The following is a 6,659-nucleotide window of genomic DNA, read 5'->3' as shown; positions in this document are numbered from 1 at the left end:
CATTATTGTTCCATGATTCTGTTCACATCGCACAAAGCAAATCAACAAATAAAACCCACTGAAATTATATTTGATCCAAATCAAAGACACCGAGCCATTTTAAAAACACGATTATAGCGATCAGAAGAACTTATATTATAATCCATGCACAATTTTATTGAGGTCCAGAACAGGCTTTCAGATTTTAGGAGAGTTCGTCTATCTTTAGTACGGGAAACTAATGCTAGATTTATCTATAGGCTTGGCAGGCCTATGACCTCAAGATCTAGGGGCCTCCACACAATGTGTATAATACTTGTAACATTGTCATAAGCCCTTTGTACATGCACTGTAGTCTGAAACAGACGCCATCGTCCTCGGCTTTGCTCATGTGTTTGAAACACACTTTCGTCTTCTTCTAGTCGGGTGAGGGGGTGGGGTGATTGAGGTGATCCTCATCAGTTTCCGGCATTGCTGGAAACATTGTTGTTTGTTGATTAACGTCAAATTTGATATTATGGAAAGGCTGATTTAATTAAGTTATTTGGAAAAGCCCAGGACCTCCGTTCGTCGAATTCTGATACTCCTGGAACCGTATACTACTAATTATATACATACAATTACAGGGCTGCTACTAGTGCCCAGTGTTGGCATATTTAAACATGTAGGTCTCAATTACAGGGTCACTAGTAGTGTCTAATGTTGGACATATTTAAAGACTGGGGTCCCAATTACAGGGCCGATAGTAGTGCCTAATGCTTTTAAGTTGGGTATACCTAAAAACTGATGTCTCAATGAACAAACGGAATTACTACTAATCCATTGTCGAGATCAAGTTGTGACAAAGGAGTATTGATTTAATGAATTATAATATGATAATAAGACAATTAAAGAAGGGTCCACGACCAGAAAAAAAGCGATAATTGGGGTTTATTTTAACAAAACACTTCTCATAAACAAAATCACTTATCATTAATTATAACACTATTTTAGAGATCAGTTTCGTAATTATATGATTTATTTCCATTACGAACAAAAATATAAAACAGCCAAAGTAAATAACTAACACACTTCTCACAGGTGGACACTTTCTTCACATAATAATATTAAATGATGACACACACAATAAAATAACAACACACACGATATAAAATTCTTAGAACACATTTCACGAATCTTAAATAAGATATTTTTCAAAGAACTTATCAAAATTAACGACAGGTTATCTTAAAGTAGCGAGGCTTTCTGATTGTTTGTCATGCTTTGTTTCTTTTCTCTTCGACAAGGCGTAGGGTCGCCTGTCCAACCTCGTGGGTTTTCTCCGGGTCCTCCGGTTTCCTCCCACTGATAAAGACCCCTACGCGCAAGCGAATTAATGAAATAAAATTGAACAATGTGTTAGTCCCGAAATGACCTAGTTGTGTCGAGTGGGGTTAAACCCCATTTCTCTCTCTCTCTTTTCTCTTCCTAAAACAAAAACAAAAACATTTAAAATCACCCTTTCCCGACAAACTATAATATAAAAACTACGAGCAGGTAGTTAAGCCAGGAATCAAACAATAGAATATGTTACACAATTAACATGATTCAAAAACATGTCACTTAAAACCTTATTAGATTATGACTCACAGATGGTCGACACTGGCACTGGTCTGACACGGCCAACGGCCACATAGAAGTCATTAGTTACTACCCTTGATCTGAGTTAGGATGCTATAGGCATCTACATAATCTCTTCGATGATCCTTTGTCTAGAAAGGAAATATAAACAGAAATCAAACTGAGATTATTCAATCAAGGCGAGAGCGTCGAGTTCAGACCGGACAGGGGCCATGTAAGTTAGTTTAGAGTTGGCACCCAAGGGTGTCAAGCCAAGCTAGGACCATGATGCCCTCAACACAAGCTAATTACGGAGTCTTTAAGTTTTGTACATGATATGTTTAAAGAGGAATACAAGTATTATATGAAGTTTAAACCAGTGTTGTCGTCAAGAACCCGATTCAAAGACTCATATTATGTCAGACACTATATATTGCTTGAAAAACTGATTCGAATTGGACCTTTCTAAGCTGTAGATTGACAGTATCAACTTTATAGAATTCTCTTTCATATGAATATCACTCCTTCATGAATATTTATATGAGTATCACTCCTCAATGAATATTCAGATGGATTCACTTCTTCACGAATATTCATATGAATATCATTCCTTAATGAATATAATAGTGACCGAGCACGATTCCACTGTTGGACCAGTTCGTAAGATCATATGAAACAATCTTCTAGTGTGTTTTGACACCATCTTACCTGAATAAACAGACGAATATTATGTTTAATACCAGCAGCACCATACACATACACGATAAAACAATTGTTGCAATTCGGAAACCGTCTCCACCTAAAATAAAATACAACAATTCTATATAAATTTATTATCGTTATTTTGTTATAAGTAAATGCCATGAAGTAGAATAAAATTCAAACTGATTATCGTGAAGTGTGTGTGTGTGTGAAATAGCTTTATTTGCGTCTGCTTCCATCGCAAAAGTGAAGAGGAAGTTCGGGTAATTGTACCCGGAATATCAATACCTTGTACACTAAATACCATGAGTCTAACATAGGTCGGTCCAAGATTAATGTATACTGACCGTCACATAGGGTTTAATCATATTTATAAAATAGTAACTGATATAATATTTAATACCGGATAAATGGTAACTGACGACAATACTATATACCGGAAAACTACCGGAAAACACCATGTTATACTGAATACCGGAATACACCGGAAAAACACTAAATACCGGAAAACACACTAAATAGCGGAAACACCCTAAATAGGTAACCCAGAGTTAGGGTAAGGTTTTTCCGGTGTTTTCCAGAGGACCAGCGGTGGGTTAGGGTTAGGTTTTTCCGGTGTTTTCCAGAGGACCAACGATGGGTTAGGGTAAGGTTTTTCCGGTGTTTTCCAGAGGACCAACGATGGGTTGGGGTTAGGTTTTTCCGGTGTTTTCCAGAGGACCAACGATGGGTTAGGGTTAGGTTTTTCCGGTGTTTTCCAGAGGACCAACGATGGGTTGGGGTTAGGTTTTTCCGGTGTTTTCCAGAGGACCAACGATGGGTTGGGGTTAGGTTTTTCCGGTGTTTTCCAGAGGACCAACGATGGGTTGGGGTTAGGTTTTTCCGGTGTTTTCCAGAGGACCAACGATGGGTTGGGGTTAGGTTTTTCCGGTGTTTTCCAGAGGACCAACGATGGGTTAGGGTAAGGTTTTTTCCGGTGTTTTCCAGAGGACCAACGATGGGTTAAGGTAAGGTTTTTCCGGTGTTTTCCAGAGGACCAACGATGGGTTGGGGTTAGGTTTTTCAGGTGTTTTCCAGAGGACCAACGATGGGTTGGGGTAAGGTTTTTCAGGTGTTTTCCAGAGAACCAACGATGGGTTGGGGTTAGGTTTTTCAGGTGTTTTCCAGAGGACCAACGATGGGTTAGGGTATGGTTTTTCCGGTGTTTTCCAGAGGACCAACGATGGGTTAGGGTAAGGTTTTTCCGGTGTTTTCCAGAGGACCAACGATGGGTTAGGGTAAGGTTTTTCAGGTGTTTTCCAGAGGACCAACGATGGGTTAGGGTAAGGTTTTTCAGGTGTTTTCCAGAGGACCAACGATGGGTTAGGGTAAGGTTTTTCAGGTGTTTTCCAGAGGACCAACGATGGGTTAGGGTAAGGTTTTTCAGGTGTTTTCCAGAGGACCAACGATGGGTTAGAGTTAGGGTAAGGTTTTTTCCGGTGTTTTCCAGAGGACCAGGCTCCGAGTTACCTATTTAGGGTGTTTTCCGGTATTTAGTGTTTTTCCGGTATTCAGTATAACTTGGTGTTTTCCGGTATTTTTCGGTTGTTTTACGGTGTTTTCGGTATATAGTATAGCCCGTAACTGATATAAATTATACAGCTATTTCACACACGATTATCATTTTTGGGATGTTTTAGACATTTTGTAAAAAATTGAAAGGGACTGGGCAACAGACAAGGTCTATATGAACTGAAAAGAGAATCTTATAATATTCAAATGCATACGGCAGATACGTTAATTTGACAGACTGTGCCATAACGGCTATGTTAATTTGATAAACGGTATATGGGAACTACATTAAATTGATACAATTTATGGCAGCGACGTTATCTGTATGTCAGATCTGGAATGTCGAATAAAAATGACTTCTATGGCTACATCGACGTTTCTTTTTCGCATTTTAACGGCGAGAGGCTATTTAGAAGTTTGTTGAGTGAGGAGTAACACCAGGCTTTCTACCTGGTCTCATGCACGATAACCTGCATCAGCTAAATGGGGCGGGTTAAAGAACATGGCCCCTTGGTATCAAAGTATAATCCGTTCCTAATATTCAGGTTTAGTAAAGTTTGTGAAAGTTATAAACAGTTGTTGATATTCATGAAGCAATTTAAAGGACAATATTAATAGTGAGCAAAAGTTCGCCCATGTTATCACCCGTCACTTCAGTCAGTTATATATAAGATAACTCGTGTTTTCCTTTTGCGTTCGTCACTTCCGATTGTTTAAACATTGATTACGCATCTATCGTAGCAATGATCTCTGTAAGAAAATAATATTTGGAACGTGTTTAACCAGTTCTATCACATATGTGATAATGACTGGCACCAATATTGTCCTTTAACTGTACCGTTTGATGTTATTTTAGCTGGACTAAAAGATCGACATGCTATATTAAACTGCGAACCATGAACTGAAAACAGAATCTTATAATATTCATATGCATATTAAATAGAACGGTTAAATATTACAGGCGCATGCATGAACCCGAGGATTTCAATAAAAACACACACACTTGTCAGCAATTTGAAACTACACAAGTATTTGAAGCCCATTGTAAACATCCCTTTAAAATAGTGTTGCTGAAAAATCATTTAAAAATGTAGGAACGATTAAAATTAGAAAGGGGTTAAAAATTAGACCTATGTTCATGACCTCGATGGTTTTACAATAACAAATACTTATTATCAATATCAATTATACTAGTGTTTAAAACCACACCCGATCAAAATACTTAATTAAAATATTGTAGCTGACGTTTAATACCCCGGAGCGAGGTCATTGATCGAAATGTCAAAAAGATGGCAAAGATCATACCGTATTTCATTTTTATCCAGATAACGGGAGGGTTCGCTCCCGGTGTATAGAATTTAAAATAGATAAAATTTGTTTGGTAGAATTACAGAATGTCAAAATATTATTTGAAGTCATTTCTTTTAAATATATGTATAACGGTTTGGAGCCAGAGTGTCTAAGTGGGTAAGACGCTGGGTTGGCTAGCCTGGAAGTCACGGTTGCGCTCCCGGTGTTGGCTTGAGAAATTTAATCGAGATTTTCCGGCGTGGTCTCCCCTTGTCAGTGGTGCAGGATGGTGGGTCTGACAAGGATAACTGTCTAGTAGTTCAGATGGGACAACCCGAGGCCCCGTGTACACACTGGGTGCTCGTAAAAGATCCATTGGCAGTAGAAATTCGATATAGGAGTAGGCCGTAGCGCCAGTGTCCGGGCAAACATTGCCTCATGGCACACTGTAATGGCATATGCCCGTCTTCATTAGCCCAGTCGGGGCAGGACAGTATGATGTGAAACCCCATTTGATTTCAATTTCACATGTTTGGCTATTGAACTTTAATACTTAGAAACTTCCTACAATAACATCTTTGTTGAATTTGGAGGGGAAATATATCAGCAAGTGGTTGCATTCCCATGGGCACCAACTGTGCACCTTTGCTTGCTGATCTGTTTCTCTATTCGTACAAAGCCGATTACATAGTAAGACGCTAGCTCGCTAGCCTGGAGGTCGGGTGTTCGATCCCTGCATTGGCCGAGAAAGTTCATCCAGATTTTCCGGCGTGGTTCTCCCTTGTCAGTGATGCAGGACGGAGGGGCTGACAAGAAAGCTGTCTAGTCGTTCGGATGGGACGAAAAACCGAGGTCCCGTGTACACATTGGCGTGCACGTAAAAGATCCCTTGGCAGTTGGAATTCGATATAAGAGTAGGCCGTAGTGCCGTTGTCCGGGCAAAATTTCCCTCATAGCACACTGTATGGCGTATGCCCGTCTTCATTAGCCCAGGTTAGGAGCAGAACAGTAGGACGTTAAACTCCATTTCATTCATACAGACGCTCGTAAAAACTAATAAACGATCAGTCAGGCTTTTTAATTTCACTTATCGATATATCGATGACGGTTTATCACTTAATAATCCTAAATTTAGTGATTATGTAGAATTCATATATCCTGATGAGCTCGAAATTAAAAACACCACTGACAGTGACAATTACGCTTCCTACTTGGATCTGCGTCTTGATTTTGACAATTGCCATAAACTGAGTGTTAAATTGTACGATAAACGTGATGACTTTGACGTTCCGATTGTTAACTTTCCATTCATTAGTAGTAACATTCCAATATCACCAGCTTATGGAGTGTTTGTGTCTCAGCTAATTCGTTACGCGAGAGCTTGTTCCTTTTATTCTGATTTTTTAAGTAGATCGAGGCATTTGTCATCTAAGCTTCAACTACAAGGATACTTGCGCACTAAACTTATTAAAACCTTTAAAAAGTTTTATGGCCGTCATATTGATTTGATTGGTAAATATAAAGGGTCTCTCTCGGCT

Source organism: Patella vulgata, chromosome 6 (assembly GCF_932274485.2).
Source record: "Patella vulgata chromosome 6, xgPatVulg1.2, whole genome shotgun sequence".
Taxonomy (NCBI): Eukaryota; Metazoa; Mollusca; class Gastropoda; family Patellidae; genus Patella; species Patella vulgata.
Note: the sequence above shows the minus strand (reverse complement) of the source record.